A 25,160-nucleotide genomic window follows, 5' to 3' on the forward strand; every position below is an offset into this window, starting at 1 on the left:
AGCATTCTGCTCTGTTTACTCTGCTTATCTAAATTCTGTCCTATCAGGCCAAGCAGTTTTCTTTATTAATTAACCAGTGAAAGCAACAGATAGATAGAAGACACTCCCACATCATATAGTACTCCATTGTGTAAATGTACCCCATTTTCCTTATCCATTCTTCAGTCGAGGGACATTTAGGTTGCTTCCAGGTTATGGCTATGACAAACAACGCTGCTAAAACATAGTTGAGTACATGTCCTTGTGGTATTATTAAGCATCCTTGGGTATATACCCAAAAGTAATTTTCCTGAGTCTTGATGAAGGTTATTTTCTAATTTTCTGAGAAATCGCTATACTGATATCCAAAGTGGATATGTCAGTTTGCACTCCCACCAGCAATGCAGGAGTGTTCCTCTTACCCCACAACCTCTCCATCATAAGTTGTCATCAGTGTTTTCCATCTTGACCATTCTTACAGGTGTGAGATGGAATCTCCGGGTTGTTTTGATTTGCATTTTACTGATGGCTAAGGATGTTGAGCATTTCCTTAAGTGTCTTTCAGCCATTTTAGATTCCTCTGTTGAGAGTTCTCTTTTTAGGTCTGTACTCCATTTTTTTTTTACTGGATTATTTGTTCTTTTGATGACCAATATCTTGAGTTCCTTGTATAATTTTGAGATCAATCCTCTTCGGATGTGGGGTTGGTGAACGTCTTTTCCCATTCTGTGGCTGCCGTTTTGTCTTGTTGACCATGTTCTTTGCTTTACAGCAGCTTTTCAGCTTCAGGAGGTCCCATTGATTAATTGTTTCTCTCAGTGTCTGTGCTACTGGGGTTCTATTTAGGAAGTGGTCTCCTGTGCAAATAATTTCAAGCATACTTCCCAATTTCTTTTCTATGAGGTTCAATGTGGTTTGCTTTATGTTGAGGTGTTTGATCCATTTGGACTTGTGTTTTGTGCATGATAATAGGTATGGGTCTATTTTCATTCTTCTTCATGTTGATATCAAGTTATGTTGACACCACTTTTTAAATATGCTTTCTTTTTTCCATTTCACATTTTTTTGTTTCTTTGTCAAAAATAGGTATGTTGATTAATATATGAATCTTCTATTCAATTCTTTTGGTCCTCCTGTCTGCTTTTATGCCTGGGCTATTTTCCATACTGTAGCTCTGTAGTAGAGTTTGAAGTCAGGGATTGTGATGCCTCCAGAAGACCCTTTATTATACAGGATTGTTTTATTTTGTTTTGTTTTTGCCCTTTCATATGAAGTTGAGGACTGTTCTTTGGAGGTCTGTAAAGAATTTTGCTGGAATTTTGAAGGACATTGCATTGACATTGTAGATTGCTTTTGGTAAAACTATCATTTTTGATATGTTAATCCTTCCTCCTCAAGAGCAAGGGATATCTTTCTATTTTCTGGTGTTGTCTTTAATTTTTTTCTTCAAAGATTTAAAGTTCTTGTTATATAGGTCTTTCACTTTTTTGGTTAGAGTGACTCGGAGATATTTTATGTTATTTGTAGCTATTGTGAAAGGTGATTTTTTAAAATTTCTTCTACAACCCATTTATTATCTGTGTAAAGGAGGACTACTGATTTTTTTGAGTTAATCTTGTATCCTGCTACATTACTGAAAGTGTTTATGAATTGCAGAAACTTTTTGGTAGAGTTTTGGGGGTCACTTATGTAAACTATTATATCACTATCAGCAAATAGGGAGAGTTTGACTTCTTTTCTGACTTGTATTTGTATAATAGATAAGTTAGTGTGAACTTATTCACAACAACAACAACAATAATAATAATAGGTAATAGAGTAAATATTTGTGAGCTATTATTTATGGATAATTGACATTGGTATAGTTTTTGTATATAGATACAAGTTCAAGTTATATTTGTTATTTCTGTTTATAATATTTGTACACCTATGCAAAGTTATTTTGTGAGATTGTACTCATGCATGTTTCTACCTCTTTTTAAGACATTTTGTATATTGGTACAATTTTAAGATATATTTTCATATTACAATACATAGTCCTACCTCTGATCAAGATACTTATACATCGTTTACATTTTGAGGTCATTTTCCACATTTACTGCACAGATGTTTACAGATTATTTAGTATTCTGATATAAAGTCACAGTCTTTTAGTTATACAGGTACTAAGTATTATATTATGGTTATTCATATTTGCTAACCATAGAGTCAGATTAAATAGGTTCTTTAGATATATAGAGATTGTTTTCTACCTAAATAGGTAATTTTCAACTACTTCAAGGATCTGTAGAACACAGCATTTAAGGAGCTTGGGGTTTTGTTTATGCGAGACATAGTTGCTCCTGACAGCACCAATCTATTCCCGAGAGAATGTTGAGCAACGAAGACATTCCACTAAGAGTTTGATTTCTTCTTGGCACAATTGGCCTTTGGGCAAGGAACAGCCATGCCTCGATCACTGACAAATACATGGTGTCCAGACTAGATAAGTAGGACGCACGTACACACACACACACACACACACACACACACACACACACAGACTGCCAAACCTTGCCAAGACAGGATAAGACGGTTCTAAAAATATTGCTGGCTTTTAAAATGGTCGGTCAGTTACACTAGACCTTAGCTAAACTGGTTGATTCAATATTACAAATGAGACTTTGGGTGTATGCTCAGGTAGCCAATTGTCTCTGTCACGTACTACTCTCTTTGGAAGCTGTTTGATTGCACTTCCTGCCCCCTCAAGTAATATTATCTTCCTTCTCAGACCTTCATTGGAGTTAAAGATTAAAGAGTCTTAGTTAACTTCCTCTTATAAATTAGCCAAGCCATTTCTGATGCAAGACTTAGACTCTTTAAAATAGAATGTTTATTAAACATATAACATGTGTTCCTTGCTTAATATTATTTATGTTGATTGTAATTTTTTACTTGATAACTGGTCCTATTGTATATAGTTTTGTAATAGGTTTGGAACTCTCTTATTTAGACAAAAGAGGGAGGTGATGGGGAATCTCTGTCAGGCAATGAACTTTAAGAGGTGGAACTGAGTTAGGGGTGTGACGTTTTGGGTACCAGAAGAAAAACACCTGGAGGCCCAAGAGTCAGTCAGTCTTTCTCTCTCTCTCTCTCTCTCTCTCTCTCTCTCTCTCTCTCTCTCTCTCTCTCTCTCTGGTTCCTGCTCTACATAGCTGAGTTTGGACTTCTCGTTCCTGATTCATGAGTTTGCCCCTTATAACAACAACAAAAAAATACGTTCTATCTTCTAATTAGCCTGGTATTTCTTGACCCAAGATAGATTCAACACCCTTGATCTCCTTCTTTTTTTTTGTCTTATTGCTCTAGCTCAGACCTCAAGAACTATATTGAATAGATATGGAGAAAGTGGAAAACCTTGTCTTGTTCCTGATTTCAATGAGATCACTTTGAGTTTGTCTCCATTTAGTTTGATGTTGGCTGTTGGCTTGCTGTATATTGCCTTTATTAAGTTTACGTATGTTCATTGTATCCCTGTTCTTCCCAAGATCTTTATTATGAAGGGATATTGTATTTTGTTGAAGGACTTTTTCCTGTGGTTTTTAATTTTCAGTTTGTTTATATGCAGTGCATTTGTTAAAAAAGCCTCTAATACATTTTGCTTCTGAAAACAGTCGTCACGTAAACCATTTGACTTGGGCCTAAAACAGTGATACTCAGGGTCTGCTCACCACATACAGTATAGGCACAATGTTCCATCTCACACTGCAGGCACCAGACAGTGTGACATTTGTGCAGAGATTCTCAGAGCAATGTTATGAAGATTTAACTAGATATTGTAAGTGTTACATGGCATTAACTTTTCTGTACTGTTCTGCACCATTTTAAAGATTGTTTTGTGTGTATTGTAAAGGTATAATTTCATGTCTTCCCCTGGATAGAAAAGGGCCTGAAATTTCTGCACGGTTTGTAGATCTGAACATAGTACAAATAACAAGCATAACATCATTCACTGCAGATGTGCCTCTCCCTCGCTGCACCCACCATTCAGCACAGCATAGCATGGAAGGGGTGACTGTCCCAGACCTATGGTGTCAATAAGAAAATGAGATCCCAGGGGCACGCATGAAGGTTCCCTAATCTTCCAAGACCCTTTCCAGACGGCTACTTTAGGAAGTAGAGTAGGAATTACTTGCCTATTCCATCTGGGGTAGGACAGAAACAAAATGCAGAGACCATAGAGACCAGCTTGTGTGTCTCAGTGGTAACTCAGCATGCCTGCTACATATGCCAACTCCAAAGGTCATCCCTGACATTGAGCCGCTTGCCTTCTCTATCAGGAGAGGAGGTTCAAAGCTACCTCGAGTACTTAGAGTGTTGCTTCCAGACCTACTTCTGAATGCACCACACTAAGCTCTTCCAAAGAGGAAAAATGCAACCCTCAGCCAATTCGAGAAAAATGCTGGGGCCAGTAATGCTTAACCTAAGAAGTCCAAAGGTGGATTCATTGATCCATGCAAGATGACTCAGAAACCTGGTCTGGGCAAGTAGTTGTCCACCTCTGTGGACATCAGATAAGCAAAGTCTTGTCCTTTTAAGAAGGTAAATGGAAGGTGAACTCTGAGAAAATCTTTAAAAGGAGAATGGGAACTAGAAAGATGACTTAGTAGTTGGAAGCACTGGCTGCACTTCCAGAGGTCTGGGTTCAATTCACAGCATCCACGTGGCAGCTGATACCTGTCTGGATATTAAATTCCAGTGCTTCGGACATCCTCATACAGCTAACCATTAACGTGGTCCCTAAAAGTTGAGCTTTTAGGGTACCCCTTTCAGGCCTCAAGAAAGTTCTCCACAATAAATGAATGGGGGGGGAGTAAAAATTTGAGGGTAAAGAAGTCTACTCACAATGGGAATTGTTTGTCCATGTTTCTTTATTTTTCTCTATATCGGTTACAAATATTCCCAGTAACTTATACCTTAAAACCAGCAATTCGGGTCCTAGCAAGTTCCAGGGCAGGAATTCTTTTTTTACCCCATAGAAAATCAGAAAAGGGTTTTCACACACACACACAGAGAGAGGGGGGGGGAGAGAGGTGGAGGGAGATATCTGTGGCTCAATGTTTGTTTGGTGTGGCTAGTTCATGTCTGAGGAGCTCCTTTATTGGGGGCCTTGAGTGCCAGCCTCAATACCCCCTCAGGGCTCAGAATAGGATGCCTATGGCAGGCCAGGATACGATGGTAAAAAATTAACTCAAGTACATTACCACTACGTAGTCTTTATTTGTAAGGCTAGAAAATAAAGTGAGGTGAAGGGAGGAAAAAAAAAGAAGGAAACGAAGAAGAGTAAGGGGTGATCTCCATGAGGTTTTTAGTTTCTATAGACATATATAGAAAACTCCATAGGCAACGACAATGATAAAATGCATATCAAAATCACAAAAAGGGCAGGTAAAGCCTGACAAAGCAGTGCTCTGGAAAAGGACATGACCCAGGAAAGAGCCAACATCCAAAGGAAAGTACATCTCAAACTATTAGATAAGTTACTAAATGTCCCTGAATCCTAGATTCCCCCATTTTCCTCATCTAATCTCTGTGGGGATATCCAGATTTGTTTGTTAGCAAAGGTGAGGCACAACAGCTTCCTACTCCACGCCTGTCTCGATGGGAATTTCTATGTGGTCTTGTTCGCAGCTAATTTTTTGGGATTGACTCCATGTAAATTTGAATGTTAGAACCAAGAGTGAATATTGTCACTCTAAGGCCTCTAGGTGTGGAGGAATGGAAAGGTCATGCTGCTGCCTGTGCAGAAGTTACACTGCTGAAGTGTTTTGGAAATAAATTTCATTTTAATTAAAAAAATTCATGGCTTCCTAGGTTTCCACAGACATGACAGCAACTTTTTCAAAAGACAAGTGTTCCTGCAGCTCTACAAAATGGGATACTCCAAAAGTTGTGCACTTGGGGGGGGTCTCAATTTATAAATCTGTCAGATGTACATTTACTATATAGTCTTGTGGGCTCCAACACTCCTTTATGGAGAAAGCTAGTTAAGAAAGAAATTTTTTTTTTTTTGGTTTTTCGAGACAGGGTTTCTCTGTAGCTTTTGGTTCTTGTCCTGGAACTAGCTCTTGTAGACTAGGCTGGCCTCGAACTCACAGAGATCCACCTGCCTCTGCCTCCCGAGTTCTGGGATTAAAGGCATGCGCCACCACTGCCCAGCAAGAAAGAATTTTTTTAAAAAATTTAAAAACTAAATTGTCTTACCTTGTGTGTCTCTGGTTTTTGCCATCTTGGAGGGTCTCGAATAACATTTATAAAACATTAAATTCATAAACCTGATGCAGGGGGTTGGACTTGGTCCTGTCTAAACTCTATATGCCAGGCTTAGTTGATTCCTTATTAGAGGACTTACCCTCTCTGAGGGAAAGGTAGGGAAGAGTTGGAGAAGAGCAGAGAGGGCAAACTGTGGTTGTTATGTCAAATGAATAGAAATAAATATAAAATCATTATATTACATTAACAAGAAATGATAAATTGGATGTGTTCTTACTGATCCTTAGTGTCAGACAGTTAAAAGACACCAGTGTGGACCCTCATAGAAGAGAAAGTGGGAAATACACTTGAACGCATTGGCACAGGGAACCACTCCCTAAACAGAACCCCAGCAGCACAGACACTGAGAGAAACAATTAATCAATGGGACCTCCTGAAACTGCAAAGCTTCTGTAAAGCAAAGGACACGAACAACAAGACAAACAATAGCCTACAGAATTGAAAAAGATCTTCAGTAAAACCACATCAAACAGAGGTCTGATCTCCAAAATATACAACGAAGGGATCTAAAACGGCTGAAAGACACTTAAGGAAATGTTCAACATTCTTAGTCATCAGAGAAATGCAAATCAAAACAACTCTGAGATTCCATCTTACACCTGTAAGAATGGCCAAGATCAGAAACACTGATGACAACTTATACTGGAGAGGTTGTAGGGAAAAGGGAGCACTCCTGCATTGCTGGTGGGAATGCAAGCTGGTACAACCCCTTTGGATATCGGTGCAGCAATTTCTCAGAAAATTGGGAAAAAATTTTCCCCAAGACCCAGTAATACCACTTTTGGGAATATATGCAAAAGATGCTCAATCGTGCCATAAGGACATGTACTCAACTATGTTCATAACAGCTTTGTTTGTCATAGCCAGAACCTGGAAACAACCTAAATGCTCCTCTACCAAAGAAAGGATAATGAAAATGTGGTATATTTACACAATGGAGTACTACATAGCAGAAAAAATAACAACATATTGAATTTTCAGGAAAATAGATGGAGCTAGAAAACATCATTTTGAGTGAGGTAACCCAGACACAGAAAGACAATTATCACATGTACTCAAACATAAGTGGTTTTTAAACATGAAACAAAGAAAAGCAGCCAAAATGTCACAATCCCAGAGAACCTAGAAAACAATGGGGACCATAAGAAAGATGTACATAGATCTAATCTGCATGGGAAGAAGAAAAAGATCTCCTGAGTAAGTTGGGAGTGTGGGGACTTTGGGAGAGGGTTGAAGCAGAGGGGAAAGGCAGAAGGGGAGCAGAGAAATATGTAGAGCTCAATAATAATCAGAAAAAAAAGCACCAGTGTTGTGAGGGGCGCGTTCCTGCCACCCGGCTGTGTGGTCTCTCAGCGGCTATTGGCTGAAGGAGCGGAAGGAGCTCCCGCAACACCCCAGTGTGCAGAACTCAGTGTCATGGCACCCTAGGGGAAAACAAGCATGGATCTTGTTGGAGATGTGTTTCTGCTCATCCCTGTTCATCCCTGTGCCACCCTGGGGTACATGGACTCACACCCCTGACCAAGTCTATGCTTGACACACTGCATTCTTTTAAAAAAAGATATGGAAGGATGTAAGAAGAGTATTCATCACGCTATAGAATGTCCCTGTGTAAGTCTGAAAACTTTGATTACAAAACTAAGATAAGCAAGCTTCATGGATGACCTTAGGATTACCCACTGACACTGAATTTGGCCTGACTGGTTTATAGGATGAGTTGAAAGGTAGCCTAGTCAATTTATTCTTAGTCAGATGTGTCTCAAAAAAAAAAGTAAAAAGTAAAGAGGATATGGCTCAGTAGTAACATGTTTGCCTAGCACATATAAGAACTAGGGTTCAATTTCTAGTACTGTTAAGGAAAAAATGAGTGGCTACATACAGTATTTTCATCAAGAAAAGTTATGACAACTTCATTAAGTGGACAACATCTAAAAAGAGAGGAAGTGGAAAAAGTTACCACTGTCATTCAGCTTTGATCTTAGTGTCACATCACGTGGGGTTTAAAATCCACTTCTCAAACTCAGAGAATGCAATATGATACACATAAAAATAGGCGTACAATTAGACCAGGCTATTCTGTATCTAGGATACCAGTCTGAGAAAAGTTAAAACAGGAAACAGGTATGTTACACTTTGCACAGTCCTGTCCATAGAGAAACACGAAACAAAAGCTTAAGTGTCTATTGTTAGTGGTTGGTTGAAAATATGAAGGTGATAAAGCATTGTTGAAGGTCATAGAAGTTCTATAAGCTTCCACCTGTGAAGATGTCAGCGATCTGTTACCAAGCAAAGTACAAGGGGAGGAGCAATACACAGCACCAATAACTAGATATTATCTTAAGAAAGTCTATATTAAATGATGCATTATTATACACATCTATTATGAACAATTTCAAAACATATTGAAAGCTGCAGCCTTGTCTCCTGAAGCACTTTTGCAAGTGGGGAACGTATGGATGGAAGAAAAGATGAGAAGGGATTGATATGCAACCAGGATTTTTAAACAACATGAAAATTAGGAATAACTAACTCAACTGTATGTACATACACACCAGTGAGGGAAAACTTATAAAATTTTGTAAGTAAATTTGCAAGAGATAATTCATTGGACCAGACTATAAATGTTACAAACATAAATGACAAACAGTTTAACAAGGAATCTTCCCCACGACCAATATATGTAGACAAGCCACCCTTTCTGAGCGAAGGGACAGATAATATTCCTGGGACAGTGGCTTTGTGACTTTGGACACTCTCTTTGAAAGTCACAGTATAAGGGAGGAAAGACAGAAGTTTAGGAATATGCAAAAGGGCCAGGCACATTACGTACTTCTCTTGACATTAAGCAGAACATCACACTAATCACCAACTCACGTTGAAGGGAAAGATATTTGGCAACTATTTTACACACATCAAAATGGTCCACAAAAGCCTCAAAAAAAAACACCGTCTGATGTGGGTAAGATATTAACTACCTTTTGCTAAATAGACTTCTACACAGTGAAAAAATGATGTCATGAGAAACTTTGGCTGATCCCACTGATAGAGAAAACATACCGATCTCTTGTTTTTTCCACTGAGTGTCCAAAAATCCTTGAACTCTCAGTCACAACCCACCAGAGAGTGAGAAGCTGAGTGTTTCCTGTATAATCAAGGGGTCTTCTGCACTGCTATCTCACTTCTTGCACCATCGCCACTAACCTAAGACCACAATGGTCCATTTGAACAAGACAGATTTTATGGTAAACCAGTGGCTCCCATCCATGGGCAACATCAACAGCCTACCTGTCTGGGCTAAGACAAAGGGCAGCAGCAGACACACACAAAGAGGATGGGAAGCTGGGAAATCTGCAGAACCATAGGACAAGCCTATCCCAGGGCAACCCAGCAGCCAGACTCGACCTCTCTAAGATAGTGGCAGGGAAGATCCAGATACCAAACTCACCTCAATGGTGGCATGGATTTACATATTCCTAGGTGAAGTCCCAGTCCCTGCCAATGATTTATCCAGAAGGATACTTCATGAAATGGTTTTGCTGACTGGCTAGTTCTGTGTTTTCCAGAAGAGAAAAACTTGTGACCTTTGCCTTGGGAAGATCATGCCTTCTATTGTTGTGCCAGCTTTTAAACACTGTTATGTAATGATCTGCTTGGATATTGAGAATTCAGAAAAATTAAGAAACTGTTCATAAACAGTCTCTGCATCTGTCATGTGCCTGCCTGTTTGAGCATCCTAGCATGGTCTAAGAAGGGTGGATGGTGAGAAGTGAAAGGTAGTTGTCAGGGAGAAGGACTGGATGCTGAAGAACATCACAGAAAAGCGGGGCCCTCACTAAAGAACACCTTGTGTAGGGAAGGCTGGTGCGGAGCCAAACCAACTCTGTGTTGCCCTTCTGGGTATGACAACTCCATGGAGTCACCATTGCTGCAAGATTTAAATATGCCTGTGTGATGAATTCTCCAGAGAGACTTGTAAGCATTGTGTTGTAACCATCACATACTTATCCACTGCATATAAGAGTGCAATCTCATACAGGCCCTATGGGAATCAGAATTGTGGCTCCTCAGAAATATGGAAATAGATTTACCTCAATATCCAGTGGTATATACCACTCTTGAGCATATACTCAAAGGACACCTCATCCTACCACAGGGACACTTCCTCAATCAACCCAGGTTCATTGTTGTCCTATGTACCAGAGTTTAGGGGAAAAAAAACTAGATGTCCCTAAACAGAAGACCAGTTAAGGAAAATGTGATACAATTACATAAATGACCATTATTCAGTTTATAAAAAAAATGATATCATGACATATGTAGGCAACTGTATGGAACTAGGAAAAATCATGCTATATGAGGTAATTTAGATCAGAAGATAAATATGATATGCATTTATTTATAATTGGATATTAGCCATTATAAAAATTATAACCAAGATGCAATCTATTGACCCGGAGAGGTTAGGCAGAGGGGAACAGACTAGGCAAGACAAGTGGATCTTCCAGGGAGAGGGAAGTAATATACAATAATGAGTAGGGTGGAGTAGGGATGGAGATAAAAGCAGGAGTTTCAGGAGGGAAGGAGAGGGCAGAGGAGTTTGAGGGTGGCTAGGAGAAGAGAGACAGCTAGAATTGAAAAACATTTGAGTGGCAATATAGAAACTCAGTGCAGGGCACTGGAAACTTCCTGTAATAAATATATGAAGACAATCTAGATGACTCTAAATAGTGAGGGACAGAAAACTACTACTGGCCATATTTGTCACCAAACTAAACTAAACTTCCTCCTTGGGAATGCTTTTCTTCCAATTCAGTTGTTGGTCATTCCAAGGGACCCTGTGGAAATTCCCAAACAACCCAGGCTGAAGCCAAGACAATGGGGTACTCTCCACAATCTGACAACAAGACCCCATTGCTGAAGGAAACATCCACACAACTCATTAACCCAATAAACATGAACAGTTGAGCTGGTGCCTACATCAAACCTTCACCCTTAATTTCTAATGTCTATGAGATGGAATTGTGTAGGGATAGCTTACAACACCAGAGATCCAGCGATAGCCCAGCCCATTGGGGGGCTTGTTTGCCTCAAGCTAATGTTTACGTATAAATCAGGCAGGCATGAGCCCCGCCGGTCTCTTTTTTGTATCTCCTGCTCATCGCTGGATCCCTGGTGTTGTAAGCTATCCATACAGAATTGTACTCCGCAGTCTACCAAAAGAGAAAAGGAGACATCAACCCAACCATAAAACCTTTCACCTAGAATCTGTCTTACCTACAAAATAAGATAGGGCAATGGAGGCGCAAACCTTGTGGGTGTAACCTATATCTGTCTGATTTGAATTAAGGCCCACTCCGTGAGTTGGAACCCATACCTCATTCTGCTTAGGTGACCAAGAATCAGAGGGTTTAAGTCCAGACAGCAGGGTGAAACCAAATATTTCTGTTCTTAAGGGGAAAAAGTAACCATGAAATGACTCATAATGATATTCTGCTGTACTCATGGCTCAGTAGCTTAGTCAGCCATCATCAGAGAAGATCCCTCATGTAACAGCTGGGAGCAAAAACAGAGCCCCACAGCAAGAAATTACATAGAGAGACCTTGGAACACACAGCTCTCAGTGAGATGTATCCAACCAATCCCTCTAGTCAGAGCTCAGGGAACCTCATGGAAGAGAGGCAGAAGGAGTCAGGGAGAAAGAAGGAATGGAGGACCAACAAAGAACAAGACCAGCTAAATCACTCAGCAAAGCTCATATGAACTGACGAGGCTGAAGCAGTCTGCACAGGGCCTGCATGGACCTGCCCCAGGCCCTCTAGACAGATACCATAGCTTCCCGTTCAGTACTTTCACAGGAATCCTGAATGTGGTAACAAGCGCTTCTCTGATTCTTGTGACTTTTCTTCGTGATCTTATTTTTCTGTTTGCTTCTCTTGTCCAAGTTTGATGTGGTGAGTTTTGTTTTATTTTATTATACTTGATTTGTCTGAGAAAGAATTTAACTATATTGCACCATACATATTATATCACTAATTTTTGAAATACAGAAAAACTGCATGTGGAATACTATAGAATGCAGCTGACAAACTTGAGAGCTGCTATATAGAATAATGTATTTTTTAAACATCTCTGAAAGCCTTAACACATAGCTTCAAGATTTATTGTTGTCTTCTTAAATTTCTTTTCTGCGTCATCATACAAAGTGGTCAGGGCAATTTTTCAGGCAAGCTGTATTTTACTCCCCTCTATATGACCTCTTCTTACCACTGATCATTCTGCTTTCTGTTTTCATGTGACATGTCTATCTTTTCTGCCATTGTTGCTCCTAAAACAAGTGTATTTGTCCCAATCCCTTTCCAATTTCATGACCCCAAACACAAATAGAAGGCATACATAAATATTTAAAATAAGACTATTCCTTGAAATATATATGGAAATGTGTCACAGGTATACAAATTTAATCAAGAGGGAACCTATAAAGTTTTGCCTAATTAGTAAATGGCAGAAAACAATCCTCTACCCAGGGAGAAATTCCTAATGCAGTGAAACAAACATCAAATCACAACTGAGTAAAAAATTTCCTTTTCATTGCCTGAAACCAGGCCCCTCTTCATGTGCTAAAGACGACAACATACCTTGGAAAGCAGCTTTCCTTGTTGGCAGTTGAGCCCACCAATGAACACCATGTTTGGCATCACAGGTTTGGGGAAATCTAACACAAAGTCGGTGCGTAGCAACCAAATAGACGCCTGGGAGAAGAGGTCTTCCAAAGTCACTGGGGTATGGAGAACTTCAGAGGCAATATCTGTAGCACTTTTAAACAAGTAGTAGCAAAATGCACGCTCTTCCATGTAAAAAGCAAAGTTCGACACTCTATCCTTGAAAGTCATGGTGTCTGAAAGTTTTGAGAAAAGTCTAGGAACATAAGACAGTGGACTGGGACACTGGGTGCCCTCTTCAAGATAGTGGCAAAAGAAATATCTTGTAAACATCACTGAAGGGACCGACAAATACTTGGCAATAGTTAAGCCACAGAGCTCAAAAGGATCCAGAAACACAGCATCAAAAGAACTCTGCTTCAAGTACTCCACTAACTTCTTGTCATTAAACAAACTTCTACAGTGGGAAATTATTAATTCATAATAAACTTTGGCTGAGCCTGTCATTAAAGAAAGCATACTTTGTTCTGGAGTCTTCCATTGAGCGTGAGTGTATTTCTTGTGCTTATGGTTCAGATCCTCCAAAGTGTAAGAAGTTGAGTATGTCTTCATTGTAAAATTCAGGGATTCTCTCAGTTGCCCACTCACCTCTGGCATGACCGCCACCACCTCATGCCCTCTGTGGATGAGCTTCTCCATAACCATGTGCATGGTGAACCAGTGGCTCCCGTCCATGGACAACACCAGCAGCCTGCCTGCCTGGGCAAAGCCAGAGGCCAGCAGAAGACACACACACAGAGGAAGGGAGAATGGGAAATCTGCAGGAGCCATGGGAGAAGCTCAGTCTGAGGCAATCCAGTTGCTGAGACTCTCTGCTCTTCTAATAGAGCTGGTTGAGGAGAAGCACATGATATCCTTCACTAGACACATAGACGTCTATGTTTATAAGGGAAGTTAAATATAATGCTAATGATTTACTCAAAAGAGCAATCATTAATGAACTACATTGGCTAAAGTAACTACTTTGTGCTTTCAAGGTTACAAAAATATTTATGATTTGTGTCTTGGGAAGATCATGCCTTCTATTGCAACCCTAGTTTTGAAAGAATTATGAAAAAATGTTCTTGGATTTTTAATTCAGAATAATTAATCCTCTAAATCCATCATACGCTCATTTGTTTCTCTTAAGAAGGAAAACTAAGAGGGATGGACTTTGAGAGTCGCCAAGAAGAGGTAGATAGGGAATCCAAGAGCTCAGTGAAAACCTGGTCTCTCCCGAAAGGGCACATTATGGTACATAGGACAGGTCAGGATCAAATCAACCCTGTATTTCTGCGTGGTCCCATGGATCTGAGAGTGCAGGAGTCTTGATTGAAAGGCACTGAGCCTTGGGACTCCATCCTGCTGTAGGATTCCAGTAAACCAATAACACAGCCATCGTCCCTGTCGAAACGGAAACATTGGCTGTGTTAGATCAGTTTCTGTTATTTCTAGTGCCCTTCCTAAGACAGGACGGCTTTCTTCCTGAGCCTGGCTTTCAGACAGACATCTGGACGGAAGACAGAAGATGAAGAGCTGAACCTCTGAAAGCTGTTGTCTCTATGATGATGCTCAGACTAAGTTATCTCAGGCACAATGGCCAGGGCTCTGTTTTCCTAGTACCAAAATGATTGTAATTTAGGACTTCCACCTCTCCACAGCTCCAGGAGGGGCAAATGTTGGGCTTGGTCTTAGGACTGAATAAGGAATCAGGACGTAATGACAGCGGGTCCAGTGTGTTTGTTAAAGAGCCTCTAATCACACATTGTTTCTGAAAACAGTCGTCACACAAACCATTTGAGTTGGGTCGAAAACAGTGATGAACAGGGCGTAGGTGCAGTGTCCTCTCCCACCTTGCTGTCACCAGACAGGGTGACCTTTCTGCACTGACTCTACTAGAAGGGTCATGAAGATTTAACTGGATATTGGTAAGAGCTTCATGGTCCTAACTTTTCTATAGGTCGTACATCATTTTTAAGATATTTTTAAGGCATAATTTCATGTCTTCCCCTTGGTAGAAACAGGCTTGACATTTCTGCATGGTTTCTAGATCTGAACATAGTACAAATAACAAGCATAACATCATTCAAGGCAAATGTGCCTCTCCCTCGCTGCATCCACCATTCACACAGCACAGCATAGCATGGAAGGGGTGACTGTCCCAGGCCTATGGTGTCAATAAGAAAATGAGATCCCAGGGGCACTCATGAAGGTTCCCTAATCTTCCAAGACCCTTTCCAGACAGCTACTTTAGGAAGTAGAGTAGGAATTACTTATCTATTCCATCTGGGGTAGGACAGAAACAAAATGCAGAGACCATAGAGACCAGTCTGTGTGTCTCAGTGGTAACTCAGTGGGCCTGCCACATATGCCAACTCCAAAGGTCATCCCTAACATTGAGTCACTTGCCTTCTCTATCAGGAGAGGAGGTTCAAAGCTACCTCGAATCCTTAGACTGTTGCTTCCAGTCCTACTTCTGAGTGTACACCACTAAGCTCTGTCAAAGAGGAAAAATCCCACCTCAGCCTATTCTAGAAAAATGTCGGGGTGAGTAATGCATGGCCTGAGAAGTCCAAATGTCTTCATTTCTCCATGCAAGGTGACAAAGGAACTGCTCTGGGCAGGTAGGTGTGGCTCTCAGATGAGCAAAGTTTTGTCTTATACTGAAAAAACAGAAGTTGAACTCTGGAAAAATATTAAAGTGGTGGGATATGGTCGAGAATGATGACTCGTAGTTGGAAGCACTAGTTGCTCATTCAGAGGTCCAGGATTCAGTTCTCAGCATCCATGTGGTAGCTCACACCTGTCTGTAACTCCCATTCCAGGGCTTCTCACACCCTCATATAGATACACATGCAGGCAAAGCACCAATGAGGATAAACTAAAAATAATTAATTAAAAATATACCACACCCTGGCTGTCATACTAATATACTACCGCCTCTATTGCTCCTGTCAGAAACCAAGCAAAAGCTATGATAATCTAGAAGAGAGATGGCCAGTAACTCAATCTAGGTACTGGGGAAGTTAGAACTACTTGTCTGGGGAAGTAAAAAAAATCCTCTTAACTTGAAAGGTTATACAACAGCTCTACCCTGACAGTTAAATTTCCAGCTCTGCATACTTTAAAGAAGAAGCCAATCTTGATATATTTGGAGGGGGATCAGATAAATACTCAGTTTAGTCAGAATTACACCTATAATCTGTCTTGCCTACAAAATACAGTAGGAAAATGGAGACACAACCTTGTGGGAATAACCAACCAATGTCTGATTTGAATTAAGGCCCACTCCATGAGATGGATACTGCCTGGTCAGTCTTCCCCATTAACTTAGATCATGAACACAGACAAGTTCAACAGAACCTCCATACGTGGGCTGCCCACGCATGCTTCAGCATTACCAGAGCATAAAATTCATTTTTCATTCATTTCCATGAAATGTAACCCATACCTCACACTGCTTACGTGTCCAGAAGTCCAGACAGTTAGGGTAAAACCAAGTATTCCTGTTCTTAGTTGGGAGGAGTAACAATGAAAGGGCTCATAATGACATTTGCTATACACGTGGATCAGGATCTTAGTCAGCCACCATCAGAGATGATCCCTCGTGTAACAGATGTGAGCAAAAACAGAGACCCACAGCACGACATTACATAGAGAGACCTTGGAACACACAGCTCTCAGTGAGATGTCTCCATCCAGTCCCTCCAGTCAGAGCTCAGGGAACCTCATGGAAGAGAGACAGAAGGAGTCAGGAGAAAGAAGGAATGGAGGACCCCCAAAGAACAAGGCCTCCTAAATCACTCAGCAAAGCTCATATCAACTGACAAGGCTGAAGCAGTCAGCACAGGGCCTGCTTGGACCTGCCCTAGGCCTTTTGAACAGACACCATAGCTCCCCATCTAGTCATTTGTTTACTTATCTACCTATGTATCTATCTATGTATCTATCTATGTATCTATCTATGTATCGATGTATCGATGTATCTATCTATCTATCTATCTATCTATCAATCTATCTATCTATCTATCTATCTATCTATCTATCTATCTATCTATCTATCTATCTATCTGGGTTTCTTGAGACAGGGTTTGTCTGTGTAACAGTCCTAGATGTCCTGGAACTAGTTCTGGTGTGCCTGACTATACTCGGACCCACAGAGATCCACCTACCTCAAATCCACAGAGATCCACTGCCTCCCGAGTGCTGGGATTAAAGGTATGCGCCACCGCCACCTGGCTCCCATGTAGTACCTCTGCGGGACTCCCAAAAGTGCTAACAAGTGAGTCTCTGATTCTTGTCCCTTCCCTTGGCACTCTTACTTTTCTGTTGGCTTGTATTGTCCCGTTTTATATGGTGGCGTTCTTTTCTCTCATTTACATTATATTTTCTCTGAGAAATGCACCTACTCTGCATCCTCCATATTGTATGAATGATTCTTGAAATGCAGAAAGGCTGGGTGTGCGCTCCTATAGAGTGCAGCCGACAGAAAATGACGACGGCTTCAATGCTTGATGCATTTTTGAAAACATCTCCAAAAAGTAGGCAAAATGTACATTGAAATAATTTGTCTCTTTAAACCATTTTTAAAAGTTGTCATACAGAGTATTCTGTGGTATTCTGGCATTATTCAGATGTATTCTATTTTGTTTATTCTGCTCTTCCACTACCCTGCCTTGGCCTCCAAATGTCCTCTTCCTAACCCTGCACATCCCCCTTTCTGTCTTCATGTGGTATGTCTATCATTACTTACTGGGTTTTTTTTTTCTCCTAAGAAAAATTTTCTTTGTCCTTTATCTTCTAATTTCATGACCTTGCCATACACACAGAGGAAGGCACACATACATAGTTAAACTTAGACTGTAGCTTTGAATGTATATGTGATATCCTCACAGGTTTACACAGCCATATCAATATGGCACCAATATAGATTTGTTTCCTAATTAGTGAGTTGGCATAAAGCATCTCAAACCCATGAAAAAAATTCCATATGCAGTGAGGTAAACAATAAATCACAGCTCAGTAAAGAATTTATCTTTTCTTAGCCAAACCAAAGGCTCTCTTCATGTGCTGAAGGAGAGACAACATACCTTAGAGAGTGGCTTTCCCTGGTGGCAGTTGATCCCACCAATGAAGAAAATGTTCGGCATGATAGGTGCAGGGAAATCCAACAAAAAGTCAGTGCGTAACAGCCAAATGGACACTTGACTGAAGAGGTCTTCCATAGTCACTGGGGTCTGGAGAACTTCAGAGGCAATATCTGTAGCAGTTTTGAAAAAATGGGGGCAAAATGCACGCTCCTCCATATAGGTGATGTGGTTCCAAACTCTCTCCGTAAATGTCATGGTGTCTGTGTATTTCGAGAGAAGTCTGGGAACATAAGAGAGGGGTCTGGGGCACTGAGTGCTCTCTTCAAGATAGTGGCAAAATACATCTCTTGCAAAGACCACGGATGGGAGCGACAAGTACTTGGCAATAGTCAAGCCGCACACATCAAAAGGATCCAGAAACACAGCATCAAAAGAACTCTGCTTCAAGTACTCCACTAACTTCTTGTCGTTGAACAAACTCCTACAGTTTGAAAATATTAATTCAAAAAAACCTTTGGCTGAGCCTGTCATTAAAGAAAGCATACTTTGTTCTGGAGTCTTCCATTGCGTATCAGAAAAATACTTGAACTCCCGGTTTAAATCCTCTACGGTGTGAAAAATTGAGTACGTCTTCACAGTAATATTCAGGGATTTTCCCAGTTGCCAACTTGCCTCTGGCACAGCTGCCACCACCTCATGTCCATTGTGGATGAGCTTCTCCACAACCGACCGCATGGTGAACCAGTGGCTCCCGTCCATGGGCACCACCAGCAGCCTGCCTGCCTGGGCAAAGCCAGAGGCCAGCAGCAGACACACACACAGAGGAAAGGAGGCTGGGAAACCTGCAGGAGCCATGGGAGAAGCTCAGACTGAGGCAATCCAGCTGCTGAGACTCTCTGCTCTTCTAATAGAGCTGGTTGGAAAAGTAGAGGTTCAAAATCTAGCTGGTAGACACATGTATTTGTATGTTTGCACGTCAAGTTAAAATCCAAAGCTAATGATTTACTCAAAAGATTAATAATTAATGAAAAGCATTGCCTCAAAACCTATTTGTCATTTGTAACATAAAACCAGGTTTATGATCTTTGTTTTGGAAAGATCATCACCTCCATTGCAGTACCAGTTTTGAAAGAATCATGAAGCAATGTTTTTGGATTTTGAAATTCAGGAATGAAGAAGCTACCTATAAAGATCCTCTGCGCCCATCATAGACAGGCTCATTGATACTTCACAGGAAGGCAAGCTTAGAAAGATAGACAGTGAGTGTCACCAAGAAGAGGTAGATAATGTTAGCAGTCTCAAAAAAGCAAGTCTCTCCCTAAAGGGTGTATGCGAGAAAGAACAGACCAGAGTCTAATCAACATTGCTTTGAGTCCATGGATCTGGGAGTGCAGGAGCCTTGACTGACAGGCACTGAGCCTTGGGACCCTGCTTTGCTGTAGGACTCCTGTAAACCAATAACACAGCCATTGTCCCTGTCGAAACGGAAACATTGGCTGTGTTAGATCAGCTTCTGTTATTTCTAGTGCCCTTCCTAAGACAGGATGACTTTCTTCCTGAGCCTGGCTTTCAGACAGACATCTGGACGGAAGACAGAGGAAGAGCTGAACCTCTGAAAGCTGTTGCCTCCATGATGATGCTCAGACTAAGTTACCTCAAGTACAATGGCCAGGGCTCTGCTTTCCTAGGAACAAAGGCATCAGAATTTAGGACTTCCACCTCCCCACAGCTTTAGGAGGGGCTGATGTTGGGCTGGTTTTGGGGCTGATAATGAGTCAGTACATATTAACATCTCGTGAGTTTATTAGAGCCTCTAAACATGTATTGTTTCTGCAAACAGTCGTCACGCAAACCAATGGACTTGGGTCTAAAACAGTGATGCTCAGGGTCTGCTCACCACATACAGTGTAGGCACAGAAGCGCAGTGTTCCTTCCCACCCTGCAGGCACCAGACAGGGTGACCTTTGTACATTGAATCTCCAAGCGAGGTCATGAAGATTTGACAAAATGTTGTAAGAGCTTCATGGTCATAACTTTTCTGTATGATCGTGCATCACTTTTAAGATATTTTTTGTTGGTGGTGTAATGGTATAATTTCTTCTCCTCCCCTGGGTAAACACAGACCTGACATTTCTGCATGGTTTCTAGATCTGAACATATTCCAAATAACAAGCATAAGATCATTTACTGTAAATGTGCCTCTCCCTCGCTGCATCCACCATTCACACAGCACAGCACAACACATAGGAGTGACTGTCCCAGGCCTATGATGTCAATAAGAAAATGAGATCCCAGGGGCACTCATGAAGGTTCCCTAATTTTCTAAGACCCTTTCCAGACAGCTACTTTAGGAAGTAGAGTAGGAATTACTTGTCTATTCCATCTGGGGTAGGACAGAAACAAAATGCAGAGACCATAGAGACCAGTCTGTGTGTCTCAGTGGTAACTCATGCCTGCTACATATGCCAACTCCAAAGGTCATCCCTGACATTGAGTCACTTGCCTTCTCTATCAGGAGAGGAGGTTCAAAGCTACCTCGAGTCCTTAGACTGTTGGTTCCAGTTCTACTTCTGAGTGTACACCACTAAGCTCTGTCAAAGAGGGAAAATACCACCTCAGCCTATTCTAGAAAAATGGTGGGGTGAGTAATGCTTGGCCTGAGAAGTCCAAATGTCTTCATTTCTCCATGCAAGGTTTCCCAGCAACCTGGTCTGGGCAGATAGAGGTCCACCTCTCTGGACCTCAGATGAGCAAAGTTTTCTCCTTTGTTAAGAAAAATAGAAGTTGAACTCTGGAAAAATATTAAAACAGTGGGATACGGGCTAGAATGATGACTCATAGTTGGAAGCACTGGTTGCTCATTCAGAGGTCCAGGGTTCAGTTCTCAGCATCCATGTGGTAGCTCACACCTGTCTGTAACTCCCATTCCAGGGCTTCTCACACCCTCATATAGATACACATGCAGGCAAAGCACCAATGAGGATAAACTAAAAATAATTAATAAAAAATATACTAGCCCATGGCTGTCATATTAATATACTACCACCTCCATTGTTCCTGTAGAAGAAACCAAGCAACAGCTATGATAATCTAGAAAAGAGGGGGCCAATAACTCAATCTATGTATAGGGCCTCCCTCCTTCTCAGGTTCCAGAACTGGGGGAGTTAGTACTGCTTGGCTGGGGAAGTCAAAAGTGGTTCCTCTCAACTTGAAAAGTTATACTACAGCTCCACCCTGACAGTTAAATTCCAACGTCTGCATACTTAAGAGAAGGAGTCAGGCTTGATATATTTGGGCGGGGAGAATCAGATAAAAACTCAGTTTAAGCAGAATCACACCTATAATTTGTCTTGCCTACAAAATACGCAAGGACAATGGAGACACAAACCTTGTTGAAGTAACCAACCAATGTCTGATTTGAATTAAGGCCCACTCCATGAGATGGATACTGCCTGGTTAGTCTTCCCCATTAACTTAGATCATGAACACAGACAAGTTCAACAGAACCTCCATACGTGGGCTGCCCACGCATGCTTCAGCATTACCAGAGCATAAAATTCATTTTTCATTCATTTCCATGAGATGGAACCCATTCCTCTCACTGCTTAGGTGTTCAGAAGTCCAGAAAGTTAGGGTAAAACCAAGTATTCCTGTTCTTAGTTGGGAGGAAGTAACAATGAAATGACTCATAATGACATTTGCTATACACGTGGATCAGGATCTTAGTCAGCCACCATCAGAGATGATCCCTCGTGTAACAAATGTGAGCGAAAACAGAGACCCACAGCACGACACTACATAGAGAGACCTTGGAACACACAGCTCTCAGTGAGATGTCTCCATCAAGTCCCTCCAGTCAGAGCTCAGGGAACCTCATGGAAGAGAGGCAGAAGGATCGGGGAGAAAGAAGGAATGGAGGACCCCCAGAGAACAAGGCCTGCTAAATCACTCAGCAAAGCTCGTATGAACTGATGAGGCTGAAGCAGTCTGCACAGGACCTGCATGGACCTGCCCTAGTCCCTCTGAACAGACACCATAGTTCCCCATCTAGTCATTTGTTTGTTTATTTATTTATTTATTTTGGTTTCTTGAGACAGGGTTTCTCTGTGTAACAGTCCTAGATGTCCTGGAACTACTTCTGGTGTGCCTGACTGGCCTCAAAGCCACAGAGATCCACTGCCTCCCAAGTGCTGGGATTAAAGGCATGTGCCACCACCACCTGGCTCCCATGTAGTACCACTGTGGGACTCCTAAACTTGCTAACAAGTGAGTCTCTGAATCTTGTCTTTTCCCTTGGCACTCTTACTTTGCTGTTGGCTTGTATTGTCCAGTGCCATATGGTGGTTTTCTTTTCTCACATTACATTTTGTGTTGTTTGAGAAAATGCACTGACTTTGCATCCTCCGTATCGTATCAGGGATTCTTGAAATGCAGAAGAGCTGCTTGTCTACCCCTATGGAGTGCAGCCTACAGAAAATTATGATGGCATTAATGCTTGATGCGTTTTTAAAAACATCTCCAAAACAATAAAATGTACATTGAAGGGTTTTTTTTCTCTTTAAACTATATTTTAAAGTTGTCATACAGAGTATTCCGTGGTATTCTGGCATTATTCAGACGTTTTCTTTTCTGTTTATTCTGCTCTCCCGCTACCCTGCCTTGCCCTCCGGATGTCCTCTTCCCACCACTGCACATCCCCCTTTCTGTCTTCATGAGGTATGTCTATCATTACTTACTGGTTTTGTTTCTCCTAAGGAAATTTTCTTTGTCCCTTTCCTTTCTAATTTCATGACCTTGCCACACACACAGAGGGAGGCACACATACATAGTTAAACTTATATTATAGGCAGGAGGATCTCTGTGGGTTCGAGGCCAGCCTAGTCTACAAGAGCTAGTTCCAGTGCAAGCTCTAAAGCTACAGAGAAACCCAGTCTCGAAAAACAAAAACAAAAACAAAAAAAAAACTTATAGCATTGAATGTGTATGTGATATCCTCACAGGTATACACAGCCATATCAATAGGGTACCAATATAGATTTGTTTCCTAATTAGTGAGTTGGCACAAAACAATTATCTAACCCATGAAAAAATTCCATATGCAGTGAGGTAAATGATAAATCACAGCTCAGTAAAGAATGTATCTTTTCTTGACTAAACCAAAGGCTCTCTTCATGTGCTAAAAGAGAGATAGCATACCTTGGAAAGTGGTTTTCCCTGGTGGCAGTTGATCCCACCAATGTGGACTATGTTGGGCATCACAGGTGCAGGGAACTCAAGCACAAAGTCAGTGCGTAACAGCCAAATGGATACTTGACTGAAGAGGTCTTCCATAGTCACTGGGGTCTGGAGAACTTCAGAGGCAATATCTGTAGCAGTTTTGAAAAAATGGGGGCAAAATGCACGCTCTTCCATATAGGTGATGTGGTTCCACACTCTCTCCATAAAAGTCATGGTGTCTGTGTATTTCAAGAGAAGTCTGGGAACATAAGAGAGGGGTCTGGGGCACTGAGTGCCCTCTTCAAGATAGTGGCAAAATATACCTCTTGCAAAGACCACGGATGGGAGCGACAAGTACTTGGCAATAGTCAAGCCGCACACATCAAAAGGATCCAGAAACACAGCATCAAAAGAACTCTGCTTCAAGTACTCCACTAACTTCTCGTCCTTAAACAAACTCCTACAGTTTGAAAATATTAAATCAAAAAAACCTTTGGCTGAGCCTGTTATTAAAGAAAGCATACTTTGTTCTGGAGTTTTCCATTGCGTATCAGAAAAATACTTGAACTCCCGGTTTAAATCCTCTATGGTATGAGAAATTGAGTACGTCTTCACAGTAATATTCAGGGATTTTCCAAGTTGCCAACTCACCTCTGGCACAGCTGCCACTACCTCATGCCCATTGTGGATGAGCTTCTCCACAACCGACCGCATGGTGAACCAGTGGCTCCCGTCCATGGGCACCACCAGCAGCCTGCCTGCCTGAGCAAAGCCAGAGGCCAGCAGCAGACACACACACAGAGGAAAGGAGGCTGGGAAACCTGCAGGAGCCATGGGAGAAGCTCAGCCTGAGGCAATCCAGCTGCTGAGACTCTCTGCTCTTCTAATAGAGCTGGTTGGAAAAGAAGAGGTTCAAAATCTAGTGTGGTAGACACATGTATTTGTATGTTTGCACGTCAAGTTAAAATCCAAAGCTAATGATTTACTCAAAAGTTTAAGATTTAATGAACTGCATTGGCTCCAAAAACTGTTTGTCATTTGTGAGATAAAACAAGGTTTATGATCTTTGTTTTGGAAAGATCATCACCTCCATTGCAGTACCAGTTTTGAAAGAATCATGAAGCAATGTTTTTGGATTTTGAAATTCAGGAATGAAGAAGCTGCCTATGAAGATCCTCTGCACCCATCATAGAAAGGCTCATTGATACTTCACAGGAAGGCAAGCTTAGAAAGATAGACAGTGTCACCAAGAAGAGGTAGGGAATGTTGGAGGTAACAGAAAAGCAAGTCTCTCCCTAAAGGGTACTGTATGTGAGAAAGGACAGACCAGGGTCTAATCAACATTGCTTTGGATCTGACAGTGCAGGAGTCTTGACTGACAGGCAGTGAACCTTGGGACTCTGCCCTGCTGTAGGACTCCAGTAAACCAACAACACAGCCATTGTCCCTGTCGAAACAGAAACATTGGCTGTGTTAGATCAGCTTCTGTTATTTCTAGTGCCCTTCCTAAGACAGGATGACTTTCTTCTGAGCCTGGATTTCAGACAGACATCTGGACGGAAGACAGCAGAGGAAGAGCTGAACCTCTGAAAGCTGTTGCCGCCATGATGATGCTCAGACTAAGTTATCTCAGGTACAATGGCCAGGGCTCTGCTTTCCTAGGAACAAAGCGATCAGAATTCAGGACTTCCACCTTTCCCACAGCTCCAGGAGGGGCTGATGTTGGGCTTGGTCTTAGGGCTGAAATATGGGTCAGGATTGATGACAGCGCATCCAGTGTGTTTATTTGCGCCTCTAATCAAGTTTTGTTTCTGAAAACAGTGGTCAAGCAAACCATTTGAGTTGGGTCTAAACCAGTGATTCG

The 25,160-nt window shown here is 41.4% G+C and overlaps 3 pseudogenes; all 3 read right to left on the bottom strand.

Moving 5' to 3' along the window:
- Positions 1-12,908: 12,908 nt before the first annotated feature.
- On the bottom strand, positions 12,909-13,781 carry LOC142836825 (UDP-glucuronosyltransferase 1A7 pseudogene; annotated as a pseudogene).
- Positions 13,782-18,052: 4,271 nt separating this feature from the next.
- On the bottom strand, positions 18,053-18,985 carry LOC142837064 (UDP-glucuronosyltransferase 1A8 pseudogene; annotated as a pseudogene).
- Positions 18,986-23,248: 4,263 nt separating this feature from the next.
- On the bottom strand, positions 23,249-24,213 carry LOC142836870 (UDP-glucuronosyltransferase 1A7 pseudogene; annotated as a pseudogene).
- Between the last annotated feature and the right edge of the window lie 947 nt (positions 24,214-25,160).

The sequence above is a fragment of the Microtus pennsylvanicus genome, chromosome 17 (assembly GCF_037038515.1).
Source record: "Microtus pennsylvanicus isolate mMicPen1 chromosome 17, mMicPen1.hap1, whole genome shotgun sequence".
Lineage (NCBI taxonomy): Eukaryota > Metazoa > Chordata > Mammalia > Rodentia > Cricetidae > Microtus > Microtus pennsylvanicus.